The sequence below is a fragment of the Aedes albopictus genome, chromosome 3 (assembly GCF_035046485.1).
Source record: "Aedes albopictus strain Foshan chromosome 3, AalbF5, whole genome shotgun sequence".
Lineage (NCBI taxonomy): Eukaryota > Metazoa > Arthropoda > Insecta > Diptera > Culicidae > Aedes > Aedes albopictus.
Window position 1 is genome coordinate 310,155,878 of NC_085138.1, and position 16,840 is coordinate 310,172,717.

The 16,840-nt window shown below is 36.7% G+C and overlaps 1 protein-coding gene and 1 long non-coding RNA gene across 5 annotated transcripts in view; both read right to left on the bottom strand.

The window, feature by feature from the left end:
• LOC109431043 (serum response factor homolog A) overlaps positions 1-16,840 on the bottom strand; it is a 783,489-nt gene that overhangs the window by 121,466 nt on the left and 645,183 nt on the right. The gene's annotated exons all lie outside the window — the stretch shown is intronic.
• LOC134291465 (uncharacterized) lies at positions 7,034-7,644 on the bottom strand. The gene is made up of 2 exons (XR_009999103.1): positions 7,407-7,644; positions 7,034-7,345 (listed from the first exon to the last, which is right to left on the bottom strand). It is a non-coding gene; the product is annotated as an uncharacterized LOC134291465 (long non-coding RNA).

Consider the following 16,840-nt stretch of genomic DNA (forward strand, 5'->3'; position numbering starts at 1 on the left):
CTTAGAAAAAATCTTGGAGAAATTCCTGGAGAATTTCTTGGATAATAAGTAGCCTGGAGAAATTCCTAGAAGAATCCATTTAGGTACCGTGATTTCTGGTGAAATTGGTCGACGTGAAGGTCATTTTTGTTTGTTTAAAATAACGCTTTAAACTTAACACAATTTGTGGAAAATGATGATCATCTGTCTCAAGAGTTATTGATGACAAGTTTACATGTTTTATAACCAATTAGCCACATACATTAAATTCAATATTTTTCCAAACTGCGTGTTAGGCGAACTTCAAGGACACTTACAAACTACTGTTACCGTAGTTGTATCGCACATGAAATAAATATTCAAATGTATTCTTAGGGTAGTAGACATATTTTTGCTCATAGCAGGTAAATATTTTGGCCCACCTTGAGAATTTTATTACAATTATCATATAATATCTACAAAATCTCGGCAAACTATTATTGTAACTTTCAATAAAAAAATTGCGAAGATATTGTAGGAATATCTGCCCGGGCCAAAATACGTCCACTACCCTATAGTTGGCAAGGATTCGCTGAATCCGATTTCGTTATCAAAAGTTCTACCGTCAAGGCACCATTCACCGTGGGGGCTCCATTCACCGTGTGCCTTCGAATGTTTTTTCATTATTTCCATATTATGATTGAATGATATGACAATTTCCCTTCAATTTCACCAATACAACACTAATGTATTGTTACCATGTCAAAACGCTCATTAGAAACATTAAAAAGTATCATTTTGACACTAAAGTGTGTTTACATGAAGCGGGTTTCTGCTCGTTCACTGCATTCATAGTGAAAAAACCAGAAATGCGCTAAGGTGATTTAAGCGATAAACTAAATGTAGTAACGTTTTTATTCCACCAAGAAGCAATTAAATTCACATATCAGGTATGTATTTTGCATTATCGAAGTAAGTTTAACAAGAAAGTACGATTACTCGTACTTTTTAATTGAAACAAAAAGGCACGGTGAATGGGTACCCTAAAAATCAATGGTCTCCATTCACCGTGCCCCATATTGTCCCATATATCTCGAAAAAATCGAAAATTTGAACATTCGTTTTTCTAATAAAATCTTGCAAGTTATTACTTGAAATGAATTTAAACGAAGAAAATTCCCTTGGCTGGGTTGTTTTGATCATTTTTTAAACAAAGTAGAATAAAATTTCTCATACACGGTGAATGGGTCCCTACTACCACGGTGAATGGTGACCTACCACGGAATTAGGCGACCCTACTACCCTTTACTAATTGTACTATATCACCAAATTTTGTGAAAAATTTTCTACTTCTGTGGATATTGCTTTAATTTTAACCTATAATGAAGGCAATTAAAAGCGACATCAACAATGTTTATAAGACTGGTGTCAAATGACAGCCCTTATTTGCCCCGAATCGTCTTAGATCCACGGTGAATGGTGCCTTGACGGTATAAAAAAATATTTTTTTTCATAAATTTGTATTTTTCCGGAAGTAATCTCTTATTCAGTATGGCAACTGCATAGCTTCAGGAGTTTTCTTTGGATTTATCAAACTTAAAATTTTAAAACTTTGCAAAAATTTTACGTAATTTTTCGCATTCTGGGATGGTTATTCCAGGTGGGAAACATATTTCCAGCACTTACAAAGGCATTTCATTTACCGTAAAACGGGGTAAGTTTGATAGTTTTTCAGCGATTTTTCCTAATACTTTTCCATGTAACAGTATTTCTCCTAATTTTATATTTTTGGGATATCAGTTATCAATTGCAATTTAAAGATTCTAGACTCTTAAATATTCTGGGTGACTTTTATGGTTCCATATGAGCGAGAATCAGATTTTCATTTTGGGGTGACTTTGATAGTTCCCTGAAAAACCTATCAAATCTTAAAAAAAACAATCACATATTGAATTTCTAGAAGTCCCGAGCTGAGGAATACTGAGGAATAACAACAGCATAAGGAGCTGTATTATTTGGGCAAAATAACTGAATAATAAAATCGATTATTTCTAAGTTATTGGCACAACATATTGTGTTATAAACTTGTCTGTCATAAGCGGCAAAATAACAAATTCCATAACAAAAAAATATTCCTGGGAAACCATTTCAATAACTTGTTTTGTTAGTTTCAGTAACAACTTAATAACAGTGAATTCGGAAAATATTTTAATAACAAATTTTGATAGCAGAGCAGAATTTGCTATGATATCAAACTCGTTACTAAATAAGTTATAATACTTATTATATAAAATTATTCGCTTTGTCTCACAAGCCCGCCAATAACAACATGAGGTTCATCACTCTGACGTAAGAAATGTTTTCAAATGATCGAAAAATATTATATACAGCTTTTAATTCATTCTAAGAGATTTGAAGTCGCAAGATAATCGAACTTTAGTAATGTCTATATTATCAAATACGACGAGCTTCGATTTCCACCTGTAATTGATTAATTGATAAACGGTTTTACTTTAATTGTTTTCGGAGCACGGTTTTGAAATCAACACGTGTACTTGAAAAAGTTTGATCGTCGATAGTAATTTGTGACTTTTGTTTTGTTTTTTTTTTCAGCATAGAAACTGAAGAATTTTTAGAATGCTCAGTTTTGCAGAAAATTTTTGGGATATTGGAAATATTGTACAGATTATTAAAATTTTTCTGAAACTTTGTTTTAATCCCTCCGATTTTTCCCTGGATTCAAGAATTATGTCGAATATTCCTCCTGGATTCTACAAGGATTTCAGCAAAAAAAATTCTATAATTTCTCCTGAGCTTCCTCTGATGATTCCTACAGGACTTTCACCAGAATTTGTTGCAATATTTTTTTTTTTTCTAAAATTCCTCTATTTATTTCTCTAAGGATTTTGTCCAAAACTCCTTATTTGTTTATCAAGTGACTTTGTCATAAAATTCTTCTAGAAATTCGTCGACAGATTTGGTCATAAACTTTTCCATAAATGACTCCAAAAATCTTCCAGAAATTTCTCCGGGAGTTCTTCTACGGAATCTTTCATGGATTTTCAAAGAATCCTCTAGAAATTCTTCCAGAATACTGCATAGAATCCCTTCAAGGATTTCTTTAGAATTCCCTGTGATCATTAGTCCTGAAGTTCATCTTAAGATTTCTCTGAAAATTTCTTTGAGTATTTCACCAGGAGTTGTTCAAAATATTCTGCCAAGAATTCTAATAGTTGCTCAGAAGAATTACCTTCGAAATTTCTAAGAAAATTACGCGAGGAGTTCTCTTGAAGACTTCTCCAGGGATTCATCGAAAGTTATTCCAGAGCTTCCAAGTGCTTATCCGAAAATTATTTAAGGAATTCTAAAAAGGAGTCGCTCAGAAATTTCCTTCTTAACTGAATACAAAAATTTAACAACACAAAGGGACAGGTCATAATTGTGGAATTGTTGCTGTGATTTCAAATCTTGTTACTGTTGTGCTATTGCTGATAAGTGGATCAATACTACAACAATAACTTAACTTGTACTTCAACAAAACATGTTATTTAAATGTAATTTAGTTAATGTACATCAATAGCTTGATTATAACAAAATGAGATTGTCCAACAAAATTTGTTATGGAAAAGCTATGCCATGATAGATTAATAATAACAAAACAAGATATAAAAACAGGCTATGTGATTTCGTAGTTATTAACTTGCTATTCTCCTCTGCTCGATGAACATGATGAGAGAAGCCATGTGCAATATATTAGATAGATCTTTTTATATCAAAACATTGATTTTTTTTTATCAAATTCTACATATAAAACCCGATTTAATCCACCTATTGTGAACAGAACCCTTCTTACACTTATTAAAATTTTTGTTGTATTATTTGTTTTTAAAATATTTATTTTGTGTAATTGACCAAAAGTTATAGAAAATATTGTGGATTTGGCATCTAGTGGATTGGTTTCCAAAATAGCATCATGGACCATGGACTAAACTACCAGAAATGCCAGACACCTTCTAGAATCTTGTATGGAATTCTTGAAAAATAGCTAACATATTCTGGAATATTGTATCTTTTGTTAACCTTCCAGGACGCGTGCCATCAAGTAACCGAAACTGCACCGCGCTCGCGCTGTATACGAAAAGCGTGGTTTTTTGGTAGTGTTGTCCTTTTTACTACAGCGCGCGCGCTGAAGGGTTAACTGACAAAAGATCTTGAATCGATTAACAAATGGGTAAGAAAATCAGCGAGATACACTTTGTCTAATATCTCTTGATCAGTCGATTAAATTAGCTTCGAAGAATTTGGTATTCATGGTTATGGTGTAAAAAGGACAAAAATGATATATCTACTAAGTTAATCAGTTTTTGCATTAGCTAGTTATTTTGGCTGTCCGGTTCTTGCATTTTTTCCCACAATATATAAATTCAAAGCTTTCATTTAACATATTGTTAGTTTTCATAAAATTCCTGGTATTTGTAATTTGTTATTTATAATTTTGTTGAAAACAATATCCTTCTAGTATACACTTTGTATGAGGTCAGCATTATTTATTGAAAAATAATTTTTGCAATTTCTCATCGTAATAGGCTGTTTTACCTCACGCAAATCTGACAGGAAAAGGCCTACTTTCCCACACCAAATTAACAGTGCTGTAATGGTTCATTACAGCACTGATTTGCGTTGCGTAATGAACCATTACAGCACTGTTTTCAGTTTTGGTCAACTTCTTGATGCTTTCTGGACGCAGTTATGGAAAATTGTGACAACTGCACAGTATAACCTGTAATGATCAGATTTTCTTAAACATGGCTATGAATATCAGTGTGCAGTTTGATGAAAAAGTTTTGTTAAAAACTATCCTCAAGGGTAATTTATGAAATTGCAAAAAACGTTGTACGCAACTCGATGCAGAACTCGATTTTTCCAGCACTCGTCGTAATTATCCAACTCGGCAAGCCTCGTTGGATAAATGTACGACTCGTGCTGTAAAAATCGTCATTCTGCACCTTGTTGCGTAAACTACTATTCCCATAGACTGGTCAAAAACTAATGCAAGATAGCAAGTGAATATAACAATAAAAAATAATTTATTGATATACTCTTCGTAAGATATCTCAGTAATCAAATGTCGAATCGAAATAAAATTTCAGGGCCTTTTACAAGGATATTGTAGCTTTCATTTGGTGCTTAGAGAACCCAAATCGGTTGACAGACGGCTGAGATATTTATTATGGTACCCTTGGTCGAAAATCTCTCAAAAAGTTAACCTGTATTACTCCCAAGTACTCTTCGAAAGATATCTCGCTAACCGAAAGTCCAATCCTGATGAAATTGTATAGGGTTCTACTAGAATGTTGTAGCTTTCATTTGGTTCCAGGAGAACCGGAATCGGTTGACAGATGGCTGAGATATTTATTATGATACACTTGGTCAAAAATCTCAAAAGGTTTAGTTGTATAAATCCTAAGTACTCTTCGAAAGATATCTCTGTAACCAAATGTCCAATCAAAATAAAATTTCTGGGCGATCTACTAGGATGCTGTAGCTTTCATTTGGTGCCAGGAGAACCCAAATCGATTGACAAACGGCCGAAATATTTATTATGATACACTTAAAAATCTTACAAAGTTTAGATGTATGACTCAAAAGTACTCTTCGAGAGATATCTCGGTAACCAAACGTCCAATCGAAAAAAAAAATCAATAGCGTTCTACTAGGATGTAGTAGCTTTCATCTGCTTCCAAGAGAACTGAGAAACGTGCGTGACTTTTTCTTTGTAACGCACATACACACACATACACACATACCCAGTGAACATTTTGGTCTGTATAATTTGTGCTATACACTACTATATAAGAACCTATTCAATCGTATATACTGCACAAAACTGCTATATACGTACCAAAGTGGAGGCCATATACATACTTCAGATGATATTTCGCGATTTCATATGATCATCAATACGATGTCCCAAATAATCGATCGAAAGAATAAAATACGACTTCGGGTGATATGTAATACGGACTTAGGGACAAAACGTCGAAAGACAAAACGTCGAATGCCAAAACGTCGAATGCCAAAAGGTCGAATGCCAAAACGTCGAAAGGGACAAAACGTCGAAAGAACAAAACGTCGAAAACGTCGAAAACGAGTAATCTAAGCAAATAGTGAGTTCTTTATTCTTTTAAAGGATACTCATTCTTTCACTTGTATCTGTCAACTAGTTCAGAGGGGAGCCTTCCTGAGGCTCCTTGAAACAACACCTCAGGGTGGACATGTTTCTTGACCAGTTCTTCGCGGGTAGGGTAAATGATGATGGTTGGACCAATTTGACGCTTTTGGGAACATAGCCAATATTTGTTTCCAAATATTTCTATGATTATATTACCAAAGTATACAAAATTCGGTATTAATGGAAAGCTTTAATCTTCTACTTTCTAGAAAATACGAAAAAAATATAGAAGAAAGTTATTAAATTATTCAAAAATTGGTTTTATTGGTAAAATAATTTTGATTTTGGTTGGACCAATGCTGATAATGGATGGACCAAAGAAATGATCATGGTTGGACCAATCATTAGAAGAAACTCAACTAATTCGAGATGTTATTTTTTTTTCAATCATAAGAATATAAATAGCAGTTTGAATCCAGTATATCCATGTCAAGAAAGGTTTATCGCATATGTTGGACAAATGAGACATTAATTGGCATAAGTGTTGCTTGATTTTTGGTTTTGGTTTGCTTACAAAAACCTTATGGAAGTCAAGCGACTTTAATGCACTAGTTCTGCGCTGCCATGTGTTTTCACATACTTTTTTTTTATCTGTATTAACGAGATTTTTAGCCTTGGGCTAGTTCATCTCGGCCCTCATTTACTATAGGAATCCCTATTAATATGGCACACCTATGCTGCACACGGCAGTAACTGATCAGATCTCAAGGCGCTAGCCGAGCTGTTCTAAATAACGGTAGCTTTGAAATATGTGCAGTTCTTACCTAGGAGCGTTTATGTAACATGCACGTGAGAGAGGGTTAAATTTCGGATTAGGAAGGTAACATCAGAAAGGACAAAAGCTAGCAATATCAACACATTTTTTAGCGCTATCGATCGAAAGTCACATCAAGTAAAGTAGTAATCGGTGTGTGGCTGCGTGACCTGAGCAAAGTTTGAAGTGAAGGGCCTATTCAAAAATCAACTTTAGAGGAAGTGGGAAAGCTGGCATATTACGCTTGGTGCCCAATCCACAGCTGGGCATTTTGGAAATCATCCGTAAATCCAATATTCCTCAATAGGACGAAAACGAGTGCTCCTTAAGCTTGATCTGCGAAGCGCACAATACCCGGAGTCTCCCAAATCCATGTGAGCATCTCGTTACGTAGCAAATTCCTACAAAGGTAAATAAGACTTAAATAATTTAACAATCAATTAGAATTATGTTTTTACCAACCTGATTCAGTGACTTTAGATTATTTTTGGAGATAATAATTGAGATCCCAAAATTGGTAAGGTGCCTACTGTCAACGCGCAAAGAAAACTGTACACATACTAAGCTGGTCCTAGCAACCAACATGGTTACGGCTTGGTCCAACCAAAATCATAGGCTGGACCAACCATGATAATATTCAGTTGGTCCGATTTTACTAATAACTCATATTTTTGAAAGAAAATGATACATTATTAATAACCCAGCGTGAAGTTTACAAATTTTCGCATAAGTATAATGCAAAAAGATGATTAATTTTAAGGAGAATGTGGTATCTGTTAATGTTACAAATTGGGTAACTTTGGAGCCCGAATTGTGCTTAGAATGGTCTCTGGTGAAATTGTGATTTATTCAAAAGATTTCAAGAAAAACTAAAGAAAATCTATGTTATTTCAATGAAAAAGAGAATATGTTTTGACGGTAGGAAGGTAAACATTCAAACTTTCAGTAAATCATTAAGAAAAATGACTTTTTCCGAATGGGTCCAACCATGATCAGTTTTTAGACTGGTCCAACCATCATCATTTACCCTAGGAATTATTCGCACTGTCGTACACTCAGAAATAAAAGTATACACGGAATTACTATTATTTATGCATTTTGTATCCGCATCTCGCTCACTCTCTTTTTGTTTTCATGCTATCTGGTGCTTCGCCTGGGTTGACGAAACACTTCTCTTTAACCCAGGCTAAACGGCAGATAGCATGAAAACAGAAAAAGAGTGAGAGAGATGCGGATACAAAATGCATAAATAATAGTAATTTCGTGTATACTTTTATTTCTGAGTGTATATAAAAACTCACATCCCGTCACGTTAAGTGTAACATTATTTATTCCCGAACTTTCCCGGCCTTTTCTTCTCTTACTTCTTTGGAGCCCCTTATACTGGCACCCAGTGTTGCAATTGAACTAAACGCGAGCCAAAAATGAACTGAGCTTGGATGTGTCATCAAATCTTATGTGCGTCCTGACCAAGGTGCTGTCCTAGGACTTTGTGACGCATCTGCATAAATGCGTTGTTGCGCGAATAAAGGGCAGTGCACTGTTTTGATTTTGTATGGGGTTTTGACGTTTCTTGGCCTTGTTGTTTACATAATTTCTGTGAGAGTGAAAGAGAAGGAGAGAGTTTCATGCAGTGCCCTATATGCGCCACAATGAATTTCAGTTTACCAGGTACCAGGGTATCATGTTGGCATGTTGGCATTCTGCGGGTGCAGTTCTTGCTCAAGTTGCGTTCATTTTCGAGCTCACGTGCGTTCCAAATTTTGAACTGAACAATGTTCAAATATGTTTGATCGCAGCGTGCCGATTTTGAACTTCAACGCAAATTGATCGCGTTCAAATGCAACACTGGGAGTGGCTCAATGCCAGTGGCACCTTCCACAAATTTTCAGCATTACCTACGTCATAACTTCCTTCAGGGTGGCTACGATGGCGGCCTCTAGCTATCGTCGGACGGATCGCTGGCACCTTCAGGGTAGCGATGGCGATCATCGGGTGCATTATTCCTTCAAGGGCGTCTGATTTTGTTACGGCTCTCCCTCTCCGCAATTCATCCGGTATTCCAGGATATGGTACTAGCACAACAATGCCAAGTATCCACACAATAATCTTTACACAGCTGGTGGTTTCAACTCTGGTCTGAAGCACCATAGAGTGCAAAATCAGTCACTGACCTTCAGCGCTTGGGCAGTGACCCGAGAAAATGAGACATACACCCTCATTCTTGTTTTCGATCGAATCCACTTTCGAACGAAAATCGTCCGCATTCCCGTTTACGCCAGCAAAATCAAATGGGCTACGGATTCGAACGAACCAAATACGTTCGAAAGCGGATACGCCCGTAAACAAGAATGAGGGTGATAATGAGTGTGTCCCCGTTAATTAGTTCGTCATCCTGCCATCTTGGCGGATCTACCGTATCGCCACCCCTCTCAGACTATCACAGTATTAAATCGGTCCACACAAAATCTCAAAAATAAATCCACACTGAACTACGAACAGTTACACACTTTTCGACGTTTTGTCCCTTCGACGTTTTGTCCTTTCGACATTTTGGCATTCGACGTTTTGTCTTTCGACGTTTTGTCGCCCATTCGTAATACGATGTCCGAAATAAGCTATAAAAAACCCAGATTAATCCACCTAGTGGTGATAGTGCCTTTCTCGTCGAATATGTACTCAAGAGCCATAAGTCGAAGTGTTCTTGAGTTCTGAGAATACTCTAGAACGGAACATATCAAATTTTCTTTTGTCGCAGTGCTCGTTGACTTATCAATGGAGAAGTAGAGTTGATAAATAATTAATGTATTTGATGAAAAAATCGGATTTGGTAGGAAAATTTCTGGAGGACTGGGGATTTGGGGCATAATGGACACCCTAAGCAAATGAGTACGTTAGGCCTGATAACAGAGTAAAACTTAACATATTATCAGTTGACTTACAACTTCAGTTTGTTTCCTACGTATTTCAATCATTTACAGCAGGTAGAATGTCTTTATTGTGAAGAAATAATTAATTGTAAATCGTGTGTTTTTTAGGGCTGGCAGTGAAGGTACGGGGCGAAATGGACACTCATCGGGGCATCCCTGCATATTTTATGCTAACTTTTTGATTACATCGATCAGTTAAGTAATTTGCCCACGGAGATCGATACCACAGATAAAATACTCCATCTTAGACAAGTTTACATAACATCAAAGTTAATTAAATATACTTTAGGCTAAAATAATCCAATTGATTTTTTTCCAAACACTCTTAAACGCCTAAGAGTATGCAATGCGCGTACATCCATTCGTAGTTGCCAGTGTTCATTTCGCCCCAAATCAACTACAACATTGAAATTTCTATTTTGAGTAAATTCTAATCGCAAATAAAATACTTTATCCATTGCTAAATCTACGTATACATGCAGATAAGGTAGCAATTCACTTGTTTTTATGGCGGACACACTCAAACACTCGTAATAGCTTATTTGCTGCTGCGTTGAAATTATAAGAATTTCACCATATGAAAGACATATTTCAATTTCAATGATATTTAGGTTATTTTGGAGGCATATGAATGGTACTTTTTGAAAAATAGAACGATGACTTGTTTCTTTACACTTATACATTAAAAGTACAGCATAAAAGTCAACGGTTTCGACAAAAATAGAGGTGTCCATTTCGCCCCGGGTGTCCATTATGCCCCGATCTCCCCTCTTTATTTGTGCCCTTCCTCAAAATGATGAATTCCGAATAAAATTTCCTAGGGGGACCCTTCTTGACTTAAGAGAAAATCGAAATTTGTGTCAGCTTTATTCAGAAAAGCAACAATTATATCGAAGCCATAATCGAATTTGGAAACTTACTGATGGCTCATATTCCGAAGTTATGTATCATGTTAAACGTATAAGCAGAGCTGAAAAATATCAAACCTCTCAGTTGACTGCTTAACCACCTTCACTAGCACTGGATGCCGATCATTATCAAGATATATCGGCAAATTTTTTTCTGCACACTTTAGCCTTTATTTTATGGTTATAAGATTTATGTAAAATTTGACAAAAAAGTGCGAGCTAGTAAAATTTCTCATAAAAAAAAAACCATTCAAATTCCAACCGTGTGACAGAGCGCAAGGGCTCAACCAGTTGCATCAAAATTGTGTGTAGTAATTTCAATCGCAAAAGGGGATTGATGCTATAAAATTAAAATTTCCCCATTCATCGTTGATTCCTCCTACTGTATAATTACGTCTCAGGAATCTAAAATGGTGTGATTTGACAAGATCGCTTTAATTTTTATTAAGATTTTGTTCTTTTACGCATATTTATCGCTTGCATTGATTTTGTTCACCTTCGTAATTTCAGCGATGCATCCATTTCTGTAACACTGCTGGTAATCTTAGGTGTGGTCAGAGACTATTTTCTTGCTGCCCGTTTATCTGATAATCCAACATCTTTGATGATTTGATGTTGCGTATGCATGGGTTTGGTTCAGTTTTTTAACTGGCCACTTCCGGCGGGACACCTGGAACCGGTTCCGGAACACAACCGGTTCAGGTATGTTATTTGTGGATTGATTGGTAATTATCGGTGACAAATATTGGAAACAGCTTGTTAAGCGTTACGCGTTTCGACTTACTATTCTTCGGTCATCGCCAGACGCATTCAGTTGGATTCACCCCTTCAACTTCGTCAGTTAGTATATAAGCGGTTCAGATATGGTCTGAAACTATTTTCCTGCTTACCGTTCATCTGGTTATCGATAAAGCTGCTATGTGGTGTGTCACATGCATAGATTTGATTCAGTTTTTAAATTGGTCATTTCCGAAGGGATACCTGGAACCGGTTCCGGAACACAACCGGTTCAAATAAGGTATGAATTTTTTTCCTGCTAACCATTCATCTGGTTATCGAAAAAGCTGCTCTTTGATGTATCGCATGCATGGGTTCGGTTCACTTTTTTTAATTGGCCACTTCCGGCGGGACACCTGGAACCGGTTTCGGAACACAACCGGTTCAGATAAGGTATTTTCCTGCTTACCGTTCATCTGGTTATCGAAAAATCTGCTCTTTGATGCGTCGCATTCATGGGTTTGGTTCACTTTTTTAATTGGCCATTTCTTGCGGAACACCTGGAACCGGTTGCGGAACACAACCGGTTCAGATACGGTATGAAACTATTTTCCTGCTTACCGTTCATCTGGTTATCGAAAAAACCGCTCTTTGATGCGTCGCATGCATGGGTTTTGGTTCAATTTTTAATTGGCCACTTCCGGCAGGACACCCGGAACCGGTTCCGGAACACTACCGGTACAAACATGGTCTGAAACTACTTTCCTGCTTACCATTCAACGCTTATCGAAAAAGCCGCTCTTTGATGTGTCACATGCATGGGTTATGTTCACTTTTATATTTGGCCACTTCCGGCAGGACATCCGGAACCGGTTCCGGAACACTACCGGTTCAGATATAGTCTGAGACTATTTTCCCACTTCCCGTTCATCAGATAATCGAAAATGCCGTGGTTTGATGGGTCGCATGCATGGGTTTGTTTCATTTTCATATCTGGCCCCTTCCTGGGGTACCGATCCGGAACACCTAAATGGCCATAACTCCGGAACGGCTGGACCGATCCGAACCATTTTCAATAGGAAACAATGGGACCAGATTCCGCGTCGAATGAACCGTCGGTCGTTAAAATCGGTTGATGTTTACTATCTAAAAGTAAGGTGACCTTTTTTGTACACACACACACACACACACACACACACATACGCACACACATACATACACACACACACATACACACACACAGACATCATCTCAACTCGTCGAGCTGAGTCGATTGGTATATAACACTTGACCCCTCCGGAGGCTCTATCAAATTTTCGTTTTTGGAGTGAACATATAGCCTTTCGGTACACCTTGGTGTACGAGAAAGGCAAAAATGCAGCCCATTCTTCATATCAGCATTCATGTAGGAAGGCAAAGGCAAGTTTCATGGTTGGTTTAGAAAGTTTTAGCTTATATTGACCAAAATTTGTGCTCTTCTCAAGGCAGATCAGTTAAAACAATGGTATAGGCTTGGACTCACAATCTCGAGGTGCCGTGTACTAGGCTAGGTGTCAACTTTTTGCCTTTCTCGTACACCAAGGTGTACCGAAAGGCTATATGTTCACTACAAAAACGAAAATTTGATAGAGCCTCCGGAGGGGTCAAGTGTTATATACCAATCGACTCAGCTCGACGAGTTGAGATGATGTCTGTGTGTGTATGTGTGTGTGTGTGTGTGTGTATGTATGTGTGTGCGTATGTGTGTGTCATTACGATTCCCAACCAAACTTTCCTAACATTATATATGACTCGTAAGCGTATGCAAACAGCGACGACTTCAATTAGCGCTATTTATGACTTGCTCTATACACAACAAACTTAATCCAAAACAATTCGCAGCAACGATTTATATACAATTGGACCTGACATTTTTTATCACAAGATTCAATAGTTTTTACGATTTTGATTTCTGACAGCGAGATATACGACTTTGAATGCACTTCCCATTACGATCTGTGGTTTACTGGGTACAGTATGACCCATAAAAAAATGCTACAGTTTTCAAATTCATCGTTCCCCTACTTTGAACTGATTAACCTTGCATGTATCTATTGGATAGTATAGTAGAGCCACTAATCTGATATTGGCAAAGGAACATAGACTGATTTCATGCACATACCTTTGGAAATATAACGTTGAACATATGGATGTCGGAATCGTCCACGCGCCAGAGGCCATTTTTTAAGGATATAATTTTCTTTCAATTGCTTTCAATCACATTCAATCAAATTTTATTTTCAAAATAGTACTTTTATGGCTGGATAAGGTCTTCAGGAGTTTGTTGGTTCGTCGGACAAGAACGGAAAATATATTAACTTATAAATTGAGAGACATTTTCTGAAAATTGAATTATTTGACAAATGATAATTTTTAGAAAATATTATGTTTTAAGCATGAAATTGTTTTTAAGTACTTAGTATTTGTACCTATCATAGAGGTAGGTTTATATGCCTTCATCGACAAAAAATTGTTTTGAAAAATGTTCAAACAGTGTTAAGTTTTTTTATTAATTTATCTTAAATACGGTTTTAAATATGTAGCACCTATTTTAGTTTTTGTTTCCTAAACATTTGAAATTATTTTTAAATTTTTTCTCAAACATGGGCGTATTAAAGAGTACATATTTCTTCATGGTTTCCATGTGTTTAAAAGTTGTTTATCTTAATTCATTTTGCTCTGAAAATTGGAGGAAAACTTGATTTTATTTAAAAATTGTTAATAATTATGAGGTATCCCATATACGTAACCAATGAATATTTTGACAAAAATTTTAGAGATCCTGTATGACAATGACCTCCTTATTGTATCCTAAATCAAAAAAGTTTAATTTATTAGGATTATTTCATTAAAAATCATCAAGTACCGCAAAAAAATGGATCGAAAGTCGGTTTTTCAAGCGATTTTTATACCCTTTTTATGGGTGTAAGAAGGATAAAAATGGCAGGAAATTCCTCCAGAAATTTCTACATAAATTACTTCAGAAATTCCTCAACAAAATAAAATCAAAAAAGATTCCTCTCAGAATTTCTCTAGGAAAGCGTCTAAGAGGTTTTCCAGACTTCCTCCAAGAATTCCATAAGGAATTTCTGCAGAGATGCCTTTCAAATTTCTCTGAGTTATTCCATGAATTGGTCCAGGAATCTCTCACGAGAGAAAAGCACTCCTCTGGAGAATCCTCCTGGGGTTCTGCAGAGATTTCTTATCACGAATTCCTCCATAGATTGCTTCTCTAATTTCTCTTGGTTTTTCGCCAGGAATTCCTCCAGAAAAATTTGAATGAATTCCTCCAGGAATTCTCCATTCATCCTCTCCATTCATCTAGGGGATTCTTCCAATAATTCCTCCAGGTATTTCAGGAATTCTTTTTAGGAGCAGTTAGGCCGTTACAAATGCTTGATTCACTGATTGGTCGAGGGGGGGGGGATAAAAATAAAGCATATAATCTGAAACTTATTACAAACTCATTGGATTTGTTAAATAATTTTTAGCAAAACTAGATATTTTGAAAAATATTTTTTTAGCTGCCTCCTCAAAATGCAATATCCAGCCAAAATTTGTTGAAGGGCTGGGTGAGACAAAAAGTCAAAATTTAATTTGTATCGGCCTCATTTAAAAACAACCCTTCAGATTTCCCTGCGTATGTTCTTCCAATGATTCCTTGTTGAAATGGGGAATCCCTGGAGGAAATCCTGAAGGAATTTTAGGAGAAATTCTTGGAGAATTGAGATCCTGAAAGAATTTCTGAAAAAAAAACTCTGGAACTTCTGGAGTAAGTCCTGCATGAATTCCTGCAAAAACACCTTGAACAATTCCTTCAGGAGTTCTTGGAGGAATTTTTGGAGGAATTCCTGGATGAATTCCTGGTGGAACTTAAAGTTTTCATGGAGATTCATGGAGATATTCTTGGAAAAAATCCTGTAATAATTTCTACAGGATTTTCTTGGGGACCATTCATAAATGACTAAGCGTTATAAGGGGGGGGGGTCTCTGAAATTGCTACTAGCCATGAAAGTAGACCACGAGAAAGGAGGGTATTGAAAGTTGTCCAAAAAATGCTGCGGCATGTGTGGATGCTCTTGGAGGAATTCGTGGAGAATTTCATGGAGAAATTCCTCGAGAAATTCTTGGAGGTACTCCTTAAGAAATGCTTGATGGAATTCCTGGAAAAAATGTTAAAGGAATTTCCTAAGGATTTTCCGGAAGATTATTATGATTTAGAAAAAAACATGGAAAAATTTATGGAGCTATTCTCGGAGAATTTTGTAAAGGAATTCTTGGAGGTTATTCTAGAGAAATTTTTGATGGAATTCTCGTAGATATTCCTGGAGGAATTATTTGTGAAACTTCTGGAGAAATTTGTGGAGGAACTCCTGGAGAAAAAATCGGAAAAAAATTCTGTACGATTCCTTGGACGGACTATTGGAGGAATTTCTGGAGAAATCTCCGGAGGAATCTTTGAAAGAATTCATGGAGAATTCTCGAAAGAATTCCTGGAGGACCTTCTTGTGAATTCTTTTGAGGAATCCCTAGAAAAATTTCCGGAGGTATTCATGAATCAATTTATTGAAGAATTTTTGCAGAAATTTCTGGAGGATTTCTGGGGGGAATTCCTGGAGGGATTTCTAGAATAATTTCCGGCAGGATTTGCTGGAGCAATTCCTTGAGGAAATCCCCGTGGAATTTCTGGAGGAATCCTTAGAAGAATTCTCGGGGCAATTTAAACAGTAATTCCTGGAAAAATTCTTTCAGGAAACCCTGTAGAAATTCTCGGAGTAATCCCGGGAGGAATTCTGGAGGTATGCTTGAGCAATTCCTGAAGGATTTTTCGGAAGATTCCTTGGAGCTATCCCCGGAGATATTTCTGGATGAAATTGTTGAAGAAGTCCTGGAGGGGTACCTGGAGAAAGTTCTGGAGGAATCCGTAAAATAATTTCCGGAGGAATTCTGAAGTCAATTGTGGAGAAATTCCTTAAATAATTCCCGGAGTAATTCCTTTAGGAATCCCGGTAGAGTTTCTGTATTAATTCCTACACGAACTCCCGGAGGTATCCCTGGAGAACTGAGTAAATGAATCCCTGGTGGCATCCCTGTAGAAACTCCTGGAGAGTTTCTTTAAGGAGTCTCCTGGTGAAATTCTTGGGGAATCCGTGGAGGAAGTTCTGGAGAGAGATCCTTATATCACAGCAAAAAATGCAAAAAAAAAGGTTAAACAGCACATGAATTGAAGATCAACTGAAATTTGCGTCAGAAAAATGTAAATCACCAACATTTAACGTCAGGCGAGCAGCCCGCTGCTGGT